This window comes from Parasteatoda tepidariorum, chromosome 5 (genome assembly GCF_043381705.1).
Source record: "Parasteatoda tepidariorum isolate YZ-2023 chromosome 5, CAS_Ptep_4.0, whole genome shotgun sequence".
Taxonomy (NCBI): domain Eukaryota; kingdom Metazoa; phylum Arthropoda; class Arachnida; order Araneae; family Theridiidae; genus Parasteatoda; species Parasteatoda tepidariorum.
The window spans coordinates 61,645,148-61,666,781 of NC_092208.1; the positions used below are offsets into that span (position 1 = coordinate 61,645,148).

The 21,634-nt window shown below is 27.8% G+C and overlaps 1 long non-coding RNA gene across 1 annotated transcript in view; it reads left to right on the forward strand.

Moving 5' to 3' along the window:
- The window catches only part of LOC139425713 (uncharacterized), a 92,705-nt gene that overhangs the window by 48,884 nt on the left and 22,187 nt on the right, over nucleotides 1-21,634 (forward strand). The window contains exon 2 of the long non-coding RNA XR_011636875.1: nucleotides 14,128-14,705. This is a non-coding gene — a long non-coding RNA (uncharacterized lncRNA). The remainder of the gene's footprint in view (nucleotides 1-14,127; nucleotides 14,706-21,634) is intronic.

The following is a 21,634-nucleotide window of genomic DNA, read 5'->3' on the forward strand; positions in this document are numbered from 1 at the left end:
AAAGTAAATAATTATTATAATTTTCGCAACTAAACGAATAATTGTCAATCAACTGCTTTTGAAAAATTATTAATTCAGGAAAATAGAAAGATTGATACAATAAAAAGAAATAAATGCGAAATAACCTCACTCGTTAACAATATATAATGATAATCTTAGGCCATTATAAAAATTTAAATAGTAAATAGTTATCTTTCTTGAACACTTCAATTAAGTTTTTTTTATTTTTACTAATTTTAATATAAATGTTAGGATGTTACATCTGGCAATACTATATCTTTCTGCTTCATCTGGTCTCTCTATTTTTCTTCTCCTTTCTTTCTTTGTATTTTTGACATTATCTCAAGCGCGACATATAAAACGATTATCTCGAGATAAATTAATAAAAAAGTTTGCGGCAATGGAAAGTCAGTCATAATTTAAAGCAAAAACAATTGATAAAAAATTCTCGCAAGAAAAATCATTAAACATTTTAATAACTTTTGAACAAATTAGAATATCGATAAACTCTGGTTAGGTTCATAAATAAATGGTCCTTTCAAACGTTTTCGCTGCATTTCTGTTGGCTGAAGAACTGTCATCAGGGCATTTTTAATAATTTTAACAGATCTCAAAAATAATTGAATGTTAAATTTTCTTTGTCGTCGTAATAATGGTATATTTTCCACAAAAGCCTTACAGTCCCGCAGAGGCACGGTACCCAGTAGAATGAAGTAAGCATCACTGGCTGTGGTCAGTTAGTGGGTGGGTGAGTACTTTGATCAGCCTATGCAGGGACCGAGAGTGCGCGGTATTAGTGTCCTCGTTAATCTGTTCTACCGTAAAGTGCTCAACTTCACGTGCAGGCTCGCGGGCTACCAAAGGGGATGAGCCATTCCCTCTGCAGATGATCAAAATTGCGATGGCATGTCTTCGGATCATCCTCTAGGATGGTTCCCAGACAGTTGTCTATAAAGCCCATTGTACAGCTGTAGTGTGACGTAAATAAAGTACCTACCTACAAAAGCCTTATAGTCTTAAAGTGTTTAAGCTGCAAAGCCATTTTTTAAAATAAAAAATGCATAAAGCAATCAAAACTAAGTATGTTAAAACTTTAAATCATCCGAAATCATTTTAAATAAATCTAAAATGCAAAAACGTATCAATTTTTAAAAGTTCAGCATGGCATTGGAGCATTTGAAATTAATTATTTTCACACATTTGTTAAAGTTTCCAAAATTTTAAACGCTCTTTAAAGTGATTCCTTATAACGGATCTTAAATAGAGCAACATTAGGCAGTTCCAGTAGGCAAAGGAAAATAAAAAAAAAAGAGGGAATTTCCGAACGGATGCATGCAAGCATGGTGACCAATCCAGAAAATACTCTTTTAATTTCCTTTGCTTAATGACTGGCATTAAATAACTCGGAAAAATAGCTAGGAGGAAAATTGCCTGAAGTGTATTTTTCGCTAACACTTTTATTCACAATAGTACTTTGATTTTTCGTTCTTCCTTATTTTTCTTTCTGTCATAAGCTTTTTTTCGGTGAATCAGTTTAATTAATTTAATTACTTTAACCAATTATGTTTTTCTTGTAAAGCAAATTGCTCCTTTTTTTGAAAATCGATTTAAATGTATATATATTTTTTTCAATAGATGGCTTATACTCGCAGTAAAGCTCATTTCGTGCTTATAAAAATATATTTCAAAAGTCCTACTGTATTCAGCTTTAAGCACCAAACATATCACACTGAAATGAAAAATTGAGTTGAATAAAACTGAAAATAATTAAGGTTTTGAGTTTGCTAGCTTGGAATCAAATGCATGATAAATGGTCTATCAAAATGTTTAGATCCAGAATTACATTGATGTTCTTTTTGGTTTGAAAAAGAATTTTTTAAATGGTCCGCTACGGAAAAAAATCTACATAATATAAGAAATTCCGTATCAAATTACAATAAAAAGCATTGGCAACCGTAAAATCTATTTTATCCCAAATACATTTTTATTGTAAAACTTTCAAAATTTTTACTGTAATTTTTATTAAGCTTAAATAATTCGGTGATTTTACAGTAAATATCACTGCATAAATTTACAGTATAGAAGATTTTTGTTCCATGCAATTTTACTCCAAATATGGACTACAATAAAAAGTATTGGAATACTGAGTAACAGTACTTTTTACCGTAAATTGATTTTAGATTTTTTACTGTGCATTTATCTATATTACCCCTAACTCATGTAGATCTATGTTAATTCTCGCAGCTATAAACTGTTAGTCTGGTGTCGAAACTATGTATATCAGATTCATATTTTTATATGCATAATCAATTAACTAATTTGTTTAAAAATTTGCAACACCAATTATTTATAAATTTCAGAAATTTATCTAATCTTGGTATTTGTACCTTTTTTAATAGAAGTTTAAGCAGATTTTCAATTATTATTATTTTAAAATTTAATTGTTCATATTAAGTATTTAAGAATAATCAGTTACCACTGTACCTGAAGAAATTTATAATAGCATTGCTTATTAAAAATGTCTTCTAGGCTTAACTTAAATAAATTACTACTCAATACGAGGAAAGTACAGTCAATTCCCCCTCTTGTAAACATAAACTTCAACCAACCAATATTCCGTCCATTGAAATATTCTAACCCTAGAAGGATAGATAATCTGGTCCTAGAAGGCATGCTTTTTGCGAGTCAAAACGGATCATATTATCCTGAGGTACTGCTTCTTTCTTCTTTTTTTCAGACTTAGTTTAAAATTCTATTTCTTTTCGTTATCTTCAGTAAATAATAACGTTCAGTTTTTCTATGGTGAGTTTGCTGTGAGCTATGACAGCATTGATCTTATGTTTTAAAGTGATTCTTAAAAGTAAATTCCTTTTAAATATACTTTCCTAACTCTCTAGCTGTTTAAAACTCTTAGAGGATCCCTTCACGCAGATGATTTATTTTATCTGTAAAATTAAAAAAACATTTTTAAGAATAATTTTTTAACGCAATTAAGAAAACAAGAATGTTAAACTACATTTTTCTTCGCAATAACTATAAACTCAAACTTTTGATCATAAATAATCCAAAAGTTTATGAGAGCTTTTAAAAAGTTTTGATTCAGGTTTTAAATCATATTCTTATTGGTACATATTTTTTGAAAAAATATTTAGCTAAAAGCTCTCATTAAATTTAGGAAAATAATGTAAGAAATCGAAATGAAAACTCATTAGAATAGTTGCTTAAAAGAGAATGTTTTTATAATAGCTAAAAAGAACAAATTACAGCATTAACTAGAGGCATAAAGGGCTTTGTATAAAATAGTTATAATTCAGCTAGACTTAAAATGAAAATTGTTTTATTGTTATAATCTAATCAATATTTTAAAGTCAAGTCAATGTTAAAGTACGCATAAATGCAAATATAAATAGTTTTTTTTTCCAATTTATTACTTAAACTTTCATACAAACACTTATTATGAGCTCAAAGAAATGCTTTAACCAACAGTAAAATATTGATTTGGGGACCGTGATCGATTTTTTTTATTACAAAACAAAAAGAACAAAACGAAATAACAAAATCACATTACGGAATAGAGCTTCAATCTCAATATCGTTCCTCGGCTTCAATCTCAAAGTGTGAAGATTTATACCCATGCAGCTGATACGGCTGATTGGATCATGACGTGGAAAATGGTTGAGCGTGTGCCCCATTTCTGACCGTTTCCGATGAAGAGGGCATGAAATTGGTGTTCGTGGCCATTTTTATTTCATGCAAGCAGTCAAGCTTTTTATATCCACATACAAAATCGATTATTGCCGGTCTTGATTTATGTTTTCAGTCCTTAATATGAAGAGATGAATAACTTAATTATTCAGTGGGAGTGTTCTGATTTTACTTGATCGAATAACAAAAGACTCTGATGGATTTTTCGTGCGTGTAATACCAAATCTTCTTTATTTAGCTACTCTTTGAATATTAATTTTATTTCTTATAAATATTAATTTTAGTTGAATAAAGAAAAACTTATTTTTAGTTAATGATTATATTAAAGAGTATTGAATGGATGTATGGAGAAAGAAATTGATGAACGCTGTTTTATTTTCCTTTGATTAGATAATTTATGAAAATTTAGGTATTCATTTTTAAGCAGTTGTAAATAAACTAATGCAATATAATAACAAAGTTTTCTTTAAAATAGTGTTTTCGTTGAAAGAAATGCGGATAAAGGACAAAGAAATTTACAATTTATATATACTAACGCCCAAGTAATGATGACTCATAGATAATAAGATGTTTATTACGTATAAGACACACGATAGGCTTAGCTAAATAACATCTTTTTCTATATAGTTGTAAAAAAGAATAAATTCAAAATTTAATCAAAATGTAATTTTTTGTAAATATCTGATAAATAATTATAATCGGGTGTAAAAACGAAGCTAACTCGTCTCAAGATTTATACATCGGTAGATTCATACATCAATATTAATGCATACAGTCATAAGCCTAAGTTAGTCTTTTAGCCCAAATTAGGGTTAACTATTGATCATCTCCAATTTACTGCACCAATTTCTTGTGGTGAATTTCTTTTATAAATAGAAGAATTGCAAGAAGAAGCCAATTTAACAGCCTAACTAAGAAAAAGATATAAATTAATCAACAATAATGGAATACTATACTTATTAAATGACTTCAGAAAATTAGTTTCAATCTAAAGAAACCGAACAAATTTAGATGCACCTCTGTGGTATTAAACTAATTTTAAAGAGTTAGTCACTTGCTCAAGGAATTTATCACGCAACTGAAACTGAAATATTCAAATCAAAAATATAATATTGGAACAAAATTGCACGGTATTTATTTAATCTATAACGAAGGAATCTTTAAAAATCGATTTTAATATTTGAAATATTCAAATATTAAATTTTTTTTCCGATATTTGTTTTATATTGCCAGAAATTTGTTTCAGTATATTTTTCAAAGGAAATTTTTTTAAACTAGCGAAAAAGAATAATTTCATTTTTTTAATTGCTTGATCAATTTATATTTTATTAAACTAATGAAGTTAACTGAAAATCATTCCCAGAACAAATTACAAAACGCATATCGAAATATCGTGTAAAAAGAGCTGTTGAACATTTAAAATTAAATCTTCTTAAATCTATAATTTATCTCAATATATTCTTTTTTTGACACCGAGCAATTTTGTCATACATTTAATTCGATTCAAAAAATAAACTACTATAGATTATCTTTAAAACCTCAATGAATATACTTTTATTAAAAAAATCTCATTTCAAAAAAAGTCGGCAAACAAGTAAGTGATAATTAATGGTCTTTGAAATATCAATTTTCCAAGTCAATGCATAAGCCAAAAACATTATGGTGTCTGACTTATGCTATTAGTATTAACTTAATTAACAAAAGCAGCTAGTTATTTAAATATTTTTGTTTGCAAAAGTAAAATAATTGTAATTTAATTCAAAAATTTCATATCTTATCTCTTTTTAAATCCTTTTAAATTGCATATAAAGAATTCAGAACCGAAACCAATACAACAACTCTTCACATTTAAAAATAAAATTTATTTTAGAATGAAACAGAAATATATATATAAATATATTTGTGCAGCATTGGAAATTCACTAAAAATTGTTTAAGGAGTGAGCATTTATGATACGCGGCATTTAAATTGGCTTAGACAACTGCTTTTTTCCTCACAAATAAATCAGTTCATAAGTCTAGTTTTATATTTCAGTAAAACTATTTTTTGAAAATATTTCATGTGTCTATAGCTTTAATCAAATTCAAAATGTTTTTTTTTTCTTTTTGAAAAAGGTTTGGTACGAAATTTTAGGACTTTATGAAAGTTTCTTTTTATTTTCAAATGTTTTTTTATTTTCAAATGTAAAGTTTGCTCTTTTTTTATTTGACAAAGATGTGAATCGAAATATTATTTCGATTACTTTTCGTTTAATATGTAAAATTTTTGTAAATTTAAATCTAATTGTACTTTTTCGACTGTTCATAAAATAAATCCTAGAGTGGTGAATAGATCTTGACAACAACTTTAATAACAAATTGATGATATAGGATTTTAACGAAAATTAATTTTTATTATCAACCGTTTTTTTCTACGCCACACTACGTAGCAGAGATGAGGGCATGCTTAGCATTTATTCGATTGAATTAAAAAAATCCTGGTTAGGGATATATTAGTAGTGATATTATAGCTTATAGTTATATAGCTTTAGTTTGTCTAAAGTAAGAACTCCCCTAGCCATTCGGAGCCGGTGCGGTGACTATGGTAACGAGGTATAACCGTTTCAAGTAGGTCATTGTTTAGGACAGGTTTTGGCTCAGATCGGCGAGAGAAAGGGAATTTATTTCTTCGGTCTATTATGCTAGTCCTAGAGTGAAGAGAAGCAACCCTCCCTGAAATGCGCTATTCTTGTTTTCATAGCCGGAGACGTCCTCACCCTTTGTGGCGGGGGGAGTTCTTACCGCAGACAAACTAGTTACAGTTTGTTATACTCATTATAGTAGTTATATAACTTGTAGAGAGATACCAATTATAGACTTGAAATCAGTGATGCGAAAGTATCTAAGATCTGTTCGAAATTCTAATGTAATAGGAAACAAAAAGAAGTTAAAGACAAAAAGAAGTAAAAGAAGTTTCCGAGCATTACTTATGCGTGTTGAGCTTACTAATATTCTTTTATTAAGGCAATCTGAGACATAAAAATTTAAAATATACAAATTGTTTATGCATTGAAGAAAAGAAAAAAGAAATATTTACAAATCGCACAAAAAAACTGCCTTTATCTCAATTAAGTCATGAAGAATGTTTTAGACTATATTTTATTGTACTAAATTATATTTTCTAACTACATTTCTCTAAATCAGTGTTTCCCAAATTGTGGTACGCGTACTCCCAGCAGTACGGGAACAGTTTAACGGGGGTACGCGTTCTTATGCGAAATATCTTACAACAAACGAAAATTTCAAAAAATTTTATTTAAAAACAAAGTCAGTCATGAAAATTTACGATTACGTATTCTTCGATTGGCTTTTTTTAGCGGGGTCAACAGCTAATAATTAGTGGAGTCAACAGCCAGTTGTGACTTTTAACTTTTGTGCATTTTTCATAGTAAAAAATACATTAATTTTTTTATTAGTGGTACACAGCGTTAGGAAAAATTTGGAAAGGGTACACAAAAGTCTTAAGTTTGGAAAACACTGCTCTAAATGAATATTTTTTTTAACAAGATTGTCTTAAAATCTTTTGATTCTGAGTTTATTACAAGGTAAAAACTCAAAAATGTAATATTTGGTAAAATTAATTGTGCCGAAACGTATTTTATCCAAAAAAACAATGCACAAAATATATAAGAAATAAACTTTTACAAATCTATCATACACACCTGAAAAAATTTGCTACTCATGTATTCTTATAATAATGTTTATATAACATATATATCAATGTTTCAATTTCAAATTAGAATCTTTTGCGTCTTTAATATTTCTCGTATAGTAAAATCAAATTTCTTTTATACATTCGAACTGAAATGAAATGAAATATATGCTTCTCGGAATTGAAAATACTTCCATTATAAACTTCTATTTGGTAGACTTCTAAAAAGATTCACGTACTTACTTCATTTCAAAAATTTATGACTTTTCTATGTTCAAAATAAGAAAAGAAATTCTTAGATTAGAAATTCTCTATAGAAATAACCGAAGCCCTTGCGCAAATAACAATATCACGATCTGAACTTGCCCTATTTAATTTATGATGTGGAAATTGCTATACAATCTTTTTGCTCACAACATCGTGACGACTTCATAATGCTGAAAACTTTTATGAATAACATTGGTTTTAGTCACATTGTTGAAACAATTTATGTTAGACATTATTACGTTATGGCGATTATAATGGAAATGCAGGCTTAGTCGTAATTATTTTTCGAGCTAATGAGAAAAGATAATGAATGCTGGTTTAAGCTCCGTCCTTGGAGAGTTAATTAAAAATTGTAAAATAGTTAAGTAGTAAAATTTCTTTTAACAGTAATTCATTTCTTTGCGTATTTTTTTATATGCTATGTTATTCAAGTATCTTTAGAACATAAATTATTTCCTTTTGAAACTTTTTAAAAAGAAAATATTCCTTCAAATGGAATGAAAGTCAATATCGCATTGTAAAACCTCACGATTTTGAGTAACTTTGTTATTAAATATCTACAACTTGTTTTTCGCACGTATAAAATCTTTCAAAACGTGTTTTTGATGCGCATCCACTTCATTTAAGCCTTAACTGGAAAATTGCATAAACTTTTATCTTGGCGACGAATACCAGTTCCTAGTAATAATTTTACGTTTCGTTTCAATGTATTTCACACTTTCAAGAAAATAATTTTAACGTCAGTAGGCATTAGGGATCGGTTCCTTATCGAATCCATTCAAGTATATTTGTTTTTACCATATAAAGAGTTGACTGTAATCGTGTTAAGCATATTATAGTGCAATCAAGTATAAGAAGTACTGAAATGCTCGATGCTATGGTTATATTTTGCACCTTATTATAGTTGCAATAAATTTAAGTAATATCACGGTCGAACTCGATTCAAAAGTACCAATGTACACTGAAAAAAAAGTATAATAAAAAATGACGGAATAGGGCAAAATTTACATTGTTTCTAGCTCTATGGAAACGCTAAAAAGCTCGATAGTTTTAAAAGAAGCTTTTTAGCAATGATTTTTGTAAAATTAGCAATGAGATAATGATTTTATAATAAGTGATAAAATTTTAAAAATTTGTTGCTACTTTGTAATTTTATTGTGATACCTTAGAGCATAGCATATTTATAATGGCATATATGTAAATTTATGTGATTAAATTTACTTTTAAATTTTTTATTTTCTTATTTTTAAAATTTTTACCAAATGTATGGTAATAAGAACTGTAAATGAGGAAAAAGGAATTTTCAGTAAACTACTACCAAAATAAAGGAATAAAAAGGACCAATTGAATGGTTTAAATACCATAAATCTTAGTTCATAATTTTTCAAACCATATTTTTTTTTGCTTGAAATGTTATTACGATACGGTACGGTAATTTTGCCAGATTTTTTTTTACTCTGTGTAGTTTTAGGCTTAACTCGTTCGATATCTACATATTTTCTTATTGATCAGAATAAACTCTTCATTAATAATTCTTTTGGTTCTAACTAACGTGCATACAGATATGGAAAAAATCCCGCCCTAACCTATATATTGGGAAATTTTATAACAGTTAAAGATGAATACAATGTAAAACCAAGCAATCATCGCTTGTGGTTCAACTTGTGTATAGAAGTGAGTATAGTTGCTTCCAACATAAATTTAAACCATTGGCTTCAGTTGTGTATTTTAAAAGTAGTAAATCAGTCATAATAACATCCATAAATTGTGCTTTTCTTACATTTCTCTCCCACGTACGATTTTAGATTTCGCAAAAAATACATCGCTAGAAATGAATAGGTTTCAAAAATATTTCATTTGATTTATTTTCACAACTGTAATATCGTCTCAGAATTCCTAGATCAAGATTTAGCATAAAATTCTAATTGAAAGTCAGTGACAATTTAATTTTTCTCATATGCTATTTTGCTTTATTAAATTTATTCTTCAAAGAGAAAATTAACATTGAATTTTCTCTCGATCTTTTCTTCCAGAAACAAGGAACGTCTTTGAATTGCGATTCAAGGGTAAAATAACAGTGACTAATAACGTCTTCGTTCTATGTCCGCATTACATAATTTTATGCATTGAGTTTCTGAAAAGTAACAAAAGGAAGCGGCAGATAACATAATTTGATTTCGCTGCATATCCCCATGAGAGCAGTACTCGTACCCGTTACTTTCCATTTATCAGTTTCCTGAATCCCATGTGGAAACGTAAGGCTATTCGTTGCATAATTCAAAGTCAGATACATTTACAATGGTTAATTGCAAATCATCGATCCGACAAGTATACAAATAAGAAATATTAGTTAGATATGAATTCCGATACTCAGAATTGTATCTTATAGATAAAATTTTAATTACCAATTTTATGGTACTTGTTCAGAAGGAACATTGTAGTACTAATTAACATCAAGTAGAAGTTGTACAAAAATATAGAATATCTAATTATAATAAAGTAAAATAAAAAGAACGTGATTGAATTTGAAAAATGATTTCATTTGAACTGTTTCATATTTTAGCGATACGCAAATATACTTAAAAGTGAAATAAAAAGTTTTATATTCAAAGATTTGAATTAATTCATATGTTCTACATTGTTTATGGCAATTGATGTGTTTCTTTTTTACTTTAGTGTTCATTAAATACTGTTTTATTTTTAAACATTTATACTATTATTTTTTATAAAAGCAAACGAAAATTTCTATTAACATGGCAGAAGTTGCAAAGGAACAACAAATCGTTTATGAATATTAACAGTAAAAGTAATAAAAAATCTCATAAGCAAAAATTATGAAAAATCTGAACAATTATATTTCAACTTTTATTATATTTATACAATTACATTTTATTTTCTGTGAACTTTAAAAATATTTCATTTGAAATGACTAGCCTTGCTCATGTTTATTTTTGCATTTAAGTTATTATGCATTAAAGTTATGTAAGTATAAAATATGTATTACATAAATAAAAGGTTTATTATTTTTTGAATGAATAATGCAATTATCATCACATTCATTATCAGTGTTTTTTACTAGTATTTTTAAATGTTCAGTTATAAACAATTTTGTATTAAAAATTTATTGATGTCATTAAACGCAACATTAATTATTGTATTAAATTTCATTTTTAAATTTAAGACAAATTATCTCAATACTCGGGAATATAGTTAAACGTTGTTAAATACTCTTATATAATATTTAAAAAGTGGAAAAATGTTATGCAATGGCATTCTAAAAAAAATTTAAACGTTACATTTTTTAAGGAGCTATAGGCAGCTTTATTTTCATGACAGTTTTTTAGATATAGATTATAGAAAAGCATGTAGAACATTTTTTTGTCAATTTGTTCATATTAAGATGGTTTCATAAGGGAAAGTGTGCTTCTAAATAGCTCTTCCGATTATTTTTATAATGATGCTGATGTTTCTAAATTTATAAAATTGTATTATCGATTATGCATGCGGTTAGACGACATAGATTCAATCAACCCTCAGATATAAATTGAAAAATAAAATTGTCTAATCCTTAAAAAAATTTAAATTTTTTGTTAAAAAAATTACATTGACTCAAATAAGTTCACTACTTTAATTATTTTAAGATGATATAAAAGACTTTGGAATTTTAAAGATTAAAAAAGCATTTTGAATTACAAAATTTGATATCCTAATGGAATGGAATATAAAGTTTAGTAATGAAATTTATGAAAAAATTCCGAATTTCAATTCTTAAGATTTATTGTTCATTGCGCAAAATTAGATGCAGTTCTTTTAACCCGGTACAGAATTTTTATTAGACATATTTTTCATACTTTTTTCATTATTTTAATTTAGGTTAAAAAAAGGGAAAAATATAATTAACATTTTAATTATTTATGTATAGGAAATACAGTATGAAGCACCGGTGTCTTTTCCAGCGTTAAAGGTTAAATCTTCCAAACACGGCTCACTTCCAAACAATATTTTCTTTTCAAATTTGCACTTATTTGCATTTATTTAGATCTAAGAGAAACAGTTATTCCATCATATTTTTCATACTTTTTTCATTATTTTAATTTAGGTTAAAAAAAGGGGAAAATATTGCATTTAACATTTTAATTATTTATGTATAGGAAATACAGTATGAAACACCGGTGTCTTTTCTAGCGTTAAAGGTTAAATCTTCCAAACACGGCTCACTTCCAAACAATATTTTTTTTTTCAAATTTGCATTTATTTGCATTTATTTAGATCTAAGAGAAACAGTTATAAACCACTAAATTTCCTTCAAAATCTATTATTGATAAAATTTTGAATATGACTAAAAAAAATATCGGAATTTATATTTTTGTATAAATATAATTTATATTTTAGCATAAGTATTATTCCTAGAATCTTAACATATTTCTTAGTAAATATTAGACTGTTTTTTATCATTTAAATACCAAAATATATATTTACTAGCAATTAGAAAGTCAATCAAAATATAAATAAAAGGGACAACGGAGTCCCATCTGCGTCAAAGTTATCTTATTGATAACATTGAATTTTATTCTTAGACTTTTTATTCCCTTTTTGCAGATTGATTTTTCGCGCATAAATTTAACTCAGTCGTTCTACAGTAACTCACGAATTGAACATTTGTTACTACATAAATACACCTTGTATCATTATTTTTAACAACTCATTGTTATTGAAATACATCACTTTCTTTTTTTAAATGCTTCAATTGTTTCTAACAGGTGTGAAAACAGAACATTCTGTTTAGTAATAAAAGTAAAATTTCTGGGTGGTCCATTTCGTAAGAAAACAATAGACAATCTCAGCAATTTGAGGTACATTGAGTTATTGCATGATTCACGACCTTGCAATTTGCATTGAATTTCCACATTGATGCAGTACGTAGATTTTATTATAAAATCGTGATTATAAAGTTTTCTTAGTAATTTGAACGCCAAAATTAATTCGAAGAACTAATATATAAATAAACAATTTTCTCATCTGTCAAAATGTAATTTATAAATGATTTTATTTTTTTTAGTGTTTAAGACTTTGATTTTTACACATTAATAAACTGTTAACATTTTCTAATGTGTAGTTAGTATCTGATAACACTTAGGGGTCATATTTTTCATGAAAGTGGTCATGTCATGAATCCTAGGTATCATATTGATGATTGCCTCTAGTGTTTATAGCATGTAAATATTTTATTGTATTTACGATCTTATTCACTTTTGTACACTCTTAGAAATATAACTTTCGATGATTCAGGAATCCTTGAGCTATATTTCGTTAACTCTAAGAATAATTTCGTCAACGAAATTACGCGATTTGCGGCGAAACACAAACTCTCAAGTATATGACGAAAATGCTGCCTCTGCTTGAAACCTCATCGTAGTTCATGGTGGGATTTAGTTTACTAGAATGACAAAACTCGAATGAAAACTAGAAGATTGAAAATAGAGTGACGAAGAATAGAGAGCGACTGGATTATATGATGGTTATGTAGATGGCCTCGTACTAGGAAGATCTCGAGATGGAAGCCCTCTTCGCGAATGAGAATAATTTTTTTCTCTGTTTTATCTGACTTCTTGTGTTGTTAAAACGACATTGATCTACCTATATGATGCCCGCGATAAAATGATAATTATAAAAATTAAATACTATAGCATTATGATCCTTTTTTTTTTTTGGTAAACAAGTTGAATAATGAAATATTACTTTAATTTTGACGAAATTGTGTGCGAATTGTGTACTGGAAGGAGTGACGATACGTTCACTCGTAGCATATACCGGGAAAAGGTTTCGTCAAAAATGAAGAAATTTTCGTGATATTTGAGTATCCAATTTTTGCATAGCATGCTTCGTATTACATATGCACCGTTTTAACTATTCCGTGCAACTTTATTTTGTATCATTTTTTTTAAAACTTTTGTCGACACATTTTTTGCTTTTTACCGTTTTATCACTTTCATGTATTTTTTAAATATAAAATTATTGTTAATAAATAATAAAAAAAATCATTATTTCCTCAATGGCTCATCAGTTTGTATATGTAATACTACACCCCTTTCACATCAACCTCCCCTCAGTGAATACATTTATTATTCTCAGTGGTAAACAGACCCTGGGTTGAAATCTCTTTATCATCAAGATTACCGTATGAGATTTCCATGGTTTCTATCATCCCTGTAATTTATTCTTCGATTTTTGTTACTGACCCCGTGAAACTTTAAAAAGTACAAAGCAAAACCCAAGAAATACTAATGCAAATAAAAACTGTATTATATCAAGATTTTTAAAAAAAAATAAAAAGAATAATTAAACACGAAATTAAAATATATTTTATTCCTCTCTTATATTTTTTTGTATATTCAATGTAGTAAATTTAAAACAATGCTATTTGTTTAAGTCTCCAATTAAATTTAAAGTTTTATTTTTTCGCAGTGTATGTTCCTTTGGTGATAATTGATGACCTAGCTAATAGACAAGTCAAAGATGTCAAGATACTTATCAGCAAGATACTTGTCAAGGCATCTCCAACTTGTAAAAAAGCACTTCCTCGACGCTACCCCTGCAACATCTACGCTTATAAAATTCAGTTATGTTTTGGCACAAATTTTCGCCACTCTTATCTCAGCAGTAGACTGAGTGGTTCATGTATGAAGTAAAAATCCGAACAGATGTTGACGCTATCGAAAGTGTTTGGACAGACTATTTTTTTACTGTAAGTTGATAAGTTCGAGTTACGAATTGCTCAGACAGTCTGTTTGTCTCCAGGGACTGATTTGAAAAATGATATTTTGTGTGTGTTTAGATAACTGCTGATAATCCGTCTGTCACTCAGTTGAAGAATACAAAGTTTATGTCTGAAACAAAATTCGTTTGTTAAATTTATAGTCTTAAAATTCTTAAGGTATTTCAGATTCTTACTCTAAACAATGTTTTAATTTAAACATTCTTTTTCCGTATAAATAAATAGGCATAAGTATTTTTGGAATGTGAAATGAATTACAAGAGAAAATGTAAGTTTCACAATATTTGAGTTTATAGCTATCTGTTGCAAATAGTTTAGAACTTAGTTTTAAAAATTGTTTTATTATTACATATTCTAGTGATTGAGGAAAAAGCAGGCTACTTTAAGGTCTCACCTGCTTGTCTAAGACTGTCATACTTAATAAATAATTATTTTTTTCAAAGTACCTTTTGCACACAAATTTCAAACGATATGTCTTTTAAATTAATCTTTTGATGCAGATGGGGCAACAATGTCCCTTTTATATATTTTTTTCTGATACTGTTATTACAAGCAAAAATATACTCCCATGCTTTTTAATGATAAAAAAGTAGTCTAATATTTAGCTGAAAAAGTCTGTGAGATAACAATAAAACAATATTTTTGTATTTTTAATTATAAAAAACAATTTAATAGTCACTGAAAATTCTGATTGGAATTACATTTGTACTAAGGTAAAGGATTTAAAAAAAGTATTTTAGAAATTTTTTTTATTAATATTAAAATTTTATAATTAATTGATTTTATATATCAAAGAAATATTAATGTTGAAGAACTGTTTCTCTTAGATCTAAATAACTGCAAAGACGTGGAAATATGAAAAATTACTGTGTTGAAGTGAGCCGTGTTTGGTAGATTTTACCATTAACGCAGAAAAATGCACCGGTGCTCATGCTGTATTTCATAACCATAAATTATTAGAATGCTAAAATAATAATTTTCACTTACTTTGACTTTACTTACTTTGACTTTTTTTATCAATACAAAATAATGAAAAGTTTGTTATATAAAATTCTGCGTCAAAGGGGTAACAAGATATATTATTTGAAATGTGAGGTTGAATTTAAAGTAATTTTGAACTTATCTTGAGCTTAACATTGCTTGAATTTCAGTTTAAAGTTATTACAAATTTATTTTTTTCAGGCAGTTTTTTATTTCATATGTTTTAATGAGATAAATATGTATTTTGTCTGTATGAAAGTATAACGAGAGAAATCTGTATATAATGTCGCTTTGCTCGAAGTTGTGGTGTCTTAATCCCCCTCCTACTTAAAGTGGGCTGTTGTTGTAATACTTTGCATAATTTATACATTTCAAGAATCTAGATCAATGTAAAATTTATATTGCAACTAATCCTTTCCACTTGTACATCAAATTGCTTTTCAAACTACTTTTAATACTAAATCATTTAAATTACGTAATACAAGATGCTTCTGTTATGTTGTTATTGTTGTTGACTTATTCCTCTTGGTCAGCCGCAGGCTAGACCAAGTCAATGAGCTCGAAAGTCTTCAGGAAATCAAATACAAGTAAGGGACCAGAGTAGAGGTCTTTCTTTTCCAGACCAAGACAGTGTAAAATGTGATCGGGAGAAGCCTGTGCAGAGTTACACCTCGTGCACGTTGAATTGGTCCTTCGCCCAAGCTCAAAAGAGAGACACCTGATGTGTCCACTTATGATCCTACTTATAGTGGACTGTATGGCTCTATCAGCCCCCATGGTAAGTGCCCCACCAGGAGTCTGTCCTTTATACCAAGAGTGGGCCGGAGGGATGTTCCATAGTTGTTGGTTAGTGGTTCTGATCTTGGAGCAAATCTCAGGGAAGGTCAAAGGTCGACTTGAAATTGTGCTATCAGAAGCTCTCTGCTTGGCCAAAAGATCTGTATTTTCATTACCAAAGAGGCCTATGTGAGAGGGAATCCATTGAATGAAGATTTTATGCTTCTAGTATAACTATCAAAAGTAAAATATTATGGTTGCTAAATAGTAAAGTACAAAAAATTTTAAAATGGCGATTTTTGATATCTCATCAGGAGAGACTCTGAAGTACCAAGGGTACTTGGTATAATTTTTTAGCTTAATCTGACTAAAACAAAACTTAAATAAATAATAACAAATAGTGCAATGCTTTAAAGTCCATTTCTTTCAATCCAATCTTTAAAACTTCATTCGAAGAGAAGTACTGCTTAGCAATGTACTCAACATTAAACAATATTCAAAGCTAGATGTATTAGCCTTTAAGTTATATCATAATAAAATAACTGGATTTAAACAAATACATACCATCGTAAAAATCAAATGAGATATCACCTTTTTTAAGAAAAAATCCTTAATTTAATTAATAACCAGGTAAATGTTTTTCCACCAAAAATAATAAAATAAACAGTTTCCAGATTTCGAAAAATTCTGTCAAGTAAAGATGAATAATTATAATATCGATTATTGATGATATAAATTTACCGTTGGAATTCATTAATTATTTCCATAAAACAAATTATCTGATGCATTAAATATATGACTTAATTCACAATACGTTTATTGATATAGCTCACTAACTTACCTTCCAATGCAAATTAGATTAGTGTAAGTAATACCATATAACCTAACGAACTTAAATTTCCATTCTTTACCAAATTTTTTTTTTATCCTAATCTTTAAATTTTCAAACGCATTCAACTTTACGAAGCTTTTTATGACATTGTATCCAATTTTAAACAATATTCACAATTAGTTTCATTATATAAACCGTTATTTATACTTTGATGCAATGGATTTATTTAAACAATGACGCACCATCTTCAGTTTTTAAAAGTCCTTCATTGAAGTTTCTAACGCATTAAAATCAGGGAAGCATTCTTTTATCAAATAAGACAAAATAAACAGTTGCCAGATTTCTGAAAGAAATTCTGGATGAGAATTTCAGTCGAGTAAAGATGATTAATTATAAAAGACAATGCATGAGGCGATGGTTGTTTTCAGAAATCTAGAATCTAAGGCTTTTTAATGGACAGCCCCTCGAGGCGAAATGTTTATTTTTCGTGCAGCCGGCTTCTTTTTGAAAGTGCATTAGCTCTGACATTATACCATTATTTTCAGAATGAAATATTGTGACAGGCATTTCACTAAAAATGCCTCCTCTATGTCTCAGATTGAGGGTTTGTTTATTGGATTATAACTCTACGCTTATGTAGCGAAGAAATGAAAATAGGATTGATTGAAGAGGTGTAAATTTAAAAATATTGTTTTGCTGTCATTTCGTTTTAAATAAAAAGTATGAAATAGATATTTGTAATTTTTCTTTAGTAAAAGGGTTTGCAAAATTATTTGTCTACATTTTTCAAGATGAGATGCAATTGTCTCACGAGGTTCATTTTATAAGAACAGAAATTATTTGATGAATATCTTATTTAAAAAACAGAGAAACAAAAATATCTATATTTTTTCAATTCATCTGTTTTAAATATTTAATCAGAACTATTGTTCCTCTATTTAATACAAGGAAAATACACTTATGTTTAACTACAAAATAGAAAAAAAGGGTAAAATTTCTCTTTTTCTAATTTTTTTTCTTATTTTTAATTTGCAATTTATGTACATAATATTCCTCCAAAGCAAAAATTTTTGCAGTGAAAAAAATTCAAGGGAATTAATGGTGAATAAAGGTGGTTTTTTATAAAGATGCAAAATTAAAATTATTTTAAAGTTATTGCACTTCAAGTTGCAAAAGATCGTAATAACTTTATGATCAAAAATGAGTAAAACTATTTAGCAGAGAGAATGTCTTGGTAGCTACCATATGTGTTTCCATTATCAAAAATTATTTTAATTTACAATTTTACCCATTACATGACTTAAAAAAATAGGGCTATGCCTCAACTTAAAGACAACTGTTTAGATTTCTATTAAACTAAGAAATCTCAAAAGTGTATTAACGATTCGCAGACAAACAATTGTGTCGAAAATTGCATTGTTTTGATGCAAAAACGTCAATTTCTCGTGGTATTTAGTTCGAATTTAACGTGATTGAACTTTCAGACAATAATCCCCATATTCAATTCAAATAATTGAGAGTTCAAACTACGGCAAATAATTTTAAAACATACAAATTTGGGATAATTCGATATTAGAAAATTGAATCTTGAAGACTTATGGAAAAGTAACCGCGCTTGAAACAAGTGATCAAAGCTTTAGTTCACTACTATCATAGGTGGATTCTGGAATCATCTACTTTTAAGACAGTATCAGCATTTGGCACGAGTTCGGACATTTTGAAAATAAAACTCATTATATTTCAAATTTTATATGACATTTCGTTTTCTTGGGTCCTAAGTTTTTGTTGGAATTCGAGAAAACTATTTAGCCGATTACGTGGCCTAATCTCTTAAACACCTTTATGTTACTTCTATCTGTACTTTTTTCAAACGTGAGTTACATATCCGACCATATATTATGTCTCTATGAAAATATTATTGGAACCTTCAAATTAATAACAAAATGCACCCTGCTAAAATTATTTGGGACTTACTGCTAGTATTGCGTCTCCGTAGTACGGACGTTATGCTAATATGCCCCATTGGATTGACTCATCTTCATCTGCTGTCTGATGAATCATATTCCGAATACAATACTTACAACCTTTACTCACGATTCATCACATTTTATTCGCTTGCCCATGTTTCAACCAATATCGTCGTACCTTTTCTTAGTAGCCCTATTTTGTATACAAAAGCTTTATTGGATGAAGCTCATTATCTTACAGGGTAAAAAATTCCATATCAAATTACGGTAAAATAAAATTTTACAGAACGAAAAATATGATATACCGTAATTTTTACTGAAATATCTACCGAAAAAGCACTGAATCATTGAAATGAAATAAATATTACTGTAAAAATTAGGGTTTAAAAAATAGACTTTACGGTTGCTGCACTCAGTGAGCCTAATGCTTTTTACAATTATTTGATCCGGAATTTTTTACAGTGCAACATATTTGCATTTGTACGTGCTATTGCTATTTTATAATAAGTTTGCTTTTACCTAATTTCATTTAGCTAGGATCTCATTACTGCTTGTACCATTCTAACTTATTTTGAGTAATTTTAATATATTTACACTTTTATCTGATTTTATTCATTTTTGACTACATTTATGTATAATGCCTATTTTTAAACAATTTCATATATTTTAATAGGATAAATGCATATAGTACTTTTTCATTTGTTTTAAACCCGTTTGTTTGGCGCAGAATGTACCATTAAACCCTACAATAAATTTAATTAATTTATCCTCTTAAGTTGACCAATAAAAACGAATTTAAAGCTTTTATTCAAATTATTGCTCTCATGAGAAATAGAAATAAAATATTTAATGAACTTTTTTCAAGAGGAACAGGGTTCAGCTAGATACATAATACACAATTATAAAAATGATATTGAATAAATCGAAACATTAATTTACGAGATTTCTAACCTTGACATTAAAGCTTGGATGACAAGCAACAAATATGTTGTATGTACTTATTATAAAATCGATTAATCGATAAAAGTTGTGGCACATTGATTATCCTGTTTCCTAAATAGACTGAAATAGCGCTATCACATAATGTCATTTTGTTTGTGAAACCTTGTTCATCTCTGGCATTTCATTATGTAGAGTTCAAAAATTTTATTCTACAGAATGCATTTGCATTATCATTTAGTGCAACTAAATCAATAGAAATATAGAAAATGAAATGTTATCTTTTCTCATAAATTCCTCATTCAATTAATGAAATATCAGAATTAAAGCAATACCTTTATTACTTAATGCTGTTTACTTGCTGATTAAAGACCATTGGAGATTTGAATTTTGAAATTCTCTTATGTTGGAAGCATATATTTAACTTTCCCAATTTATGTATTATGCACATTTTGAAAAGTGCTTAACATGATTAAGCATTTCAATAAACTGGAAGAAAGTCTTACTGGTGTTTAGAATTCTATTTAAATAAATATTAAAATATAGTATTCGATAAATTTGAGAAACTAATATTAAAGTTCTTTATTAAATTAGAAATTCAACCCTTTGTAAGTTTTGGTTGTTTGTTTCCAGTATTCCACTCATTTTATTAATTAATATGGAAATTTTATTTATATGTTAAATAAGAATACTATTTTCATTGAGACAAATTAATTTCTACGTTAAGTAAGAGTATTAGTTTTATTAAGTAAAAATAAATTTTCAAACTCGAATAGCCTTTTCAAGAAATTCTTTATTATTTTAGAAATATCATAAATTGAAAATTTATTATTTCAGATAAAAAAATTATTTTTAAAATTAGTAATTTGGTTTTTAACGTTGGTTAATTAACGCTGTTTCTTATATTAAAGTTTTAGTATTTCTAGTTTTTCTAATTGAATAAAATACGCAAAACAAAAATAAAATTTGAAAATAATGTTTATCGTTTTATTTAAATGCTTTGTCTTTCTAACAGCAGTTTTCTCGTTTCTTTTTTCTTTCTTTTTTAAATAAAGTACAACCAATACTCAATTGTTAGTGTAATTATATATTCATATTATATTTTATTGCTGCTTGGTGAGTTCTAATTTAATTTATTTTAGCGAAATGAAATTTATTTTAGAATTTAATTTGGCTTTCTATGCTAGATACTATTTCAGTAATTCTACGCATAATTTAATTAACTCTCATGTTATCAATATTTTTGCTTGTCTTCAAAATTAATATTACTGCATTTGAAATTATTAAAAATTAATTCAATGTAACTACTAAATCTTTATACCGTAGGCGTTATGTCATGCTAATCAAATGTTTGCATTATATACCAACCATTATTTTATTTAATGTTCTACTTCGATTTCATTCACTTTTGGATACAATTTGCAAACTCTACTTTTATTTAGTATTTAAAAAAAAATTTCTTGTCTTTAGATCCTAATAATTTGGCATATGCTTGAACATATTGCCTTTAATCATTGAGATCTAATTCAATTAGAACTCGATGCTGCACAAATATTTATTATCTATCTGAAAAAGATTTTTTCAACCCTAATTTCAAAAGTTCACAGTCATTGAGGTTAAAATCGCCTTAATAATAATAATACTAATGTTGCGAAACTACCACGGATAAGAGGTTCATTAAGACATATATATATGTATATA